Genomic DNA, 764 nt, shown 5'->3' on the forward strand with positions numbered 1-764 from the left:
GTTTTTCTGTCAGCCAAACAACTTGAAATGTTCTGATAATGTTGCTGATATTACAAGCTAACAGGGGTGATATGGTAAATCAACACAGCAGCGACATACACGCATCAATCTTGAACATATTACTGTAAAGAAACAACAAACCAGGCCTGGTTTCTTTCCACGGTTCATCATTGTGATGAATTATGATATTGTAATTGGATAAAGAGGAGGTTGAGTAGGTAAGTGTAAGCTACTCCAAACATGCAATAGTGGCACAAAAGAGTAAATAAAAAGATCCGCAAATACCTGCAGATGTCCTCAAGAGGCTCAAACTGATACAAATGACAATGCACAAATCAATAAAAACTCTCCTGAGTCACAGCAGAGCGGCAAACTTGCCTTCAGCATCACAGAAATGTGCTTATTGCTCTCTAGCCAGACGCCACAGTATCCTCAAAAACTTCCATTCACCATGTGACTGCTAGATCTCACTCACAGTATCCTCCTGTAGCCATGGCAATCCATCACTGTTTCAAACCCCATCTGTGAGGGTGCCGAAAACTCACTCATATCACAGCAGATAATCATCTGAAACATTCAGTTACAATTGGAACTATAGGGATCATACAGTGAAACTGATTTTTCCTACTGTAACAAATACAACTCACGAGCTTTCATCACAGTCCATCAAAATCATTGCGTAAAACTTAAACTGCTAAATAACTCTATGATGGTGATAAATAACATTTCTGTCAGGACCACTATCGTCAAAGATGATTGACAAT

This window comes from Sinocyclocheilus grahami, unplaced genomic scaffold (genome assembly GCF_001515645.1).
Source record: "Sinocyclocheilus grahami isolate Dianchi unplaced genomic scaffold, SAMN03320097.WGS_v1.1 scaffold574.1, whole genome shotgun sequence".
In the NCBI taxonomy this organism is placed as follows: Eukaryota; Metazoa; Chordata; class Actinopteri; order Cypriniformes; family Cyprinidae; genus Sinocyclocheilus; species Sinocyclocheilus grahami.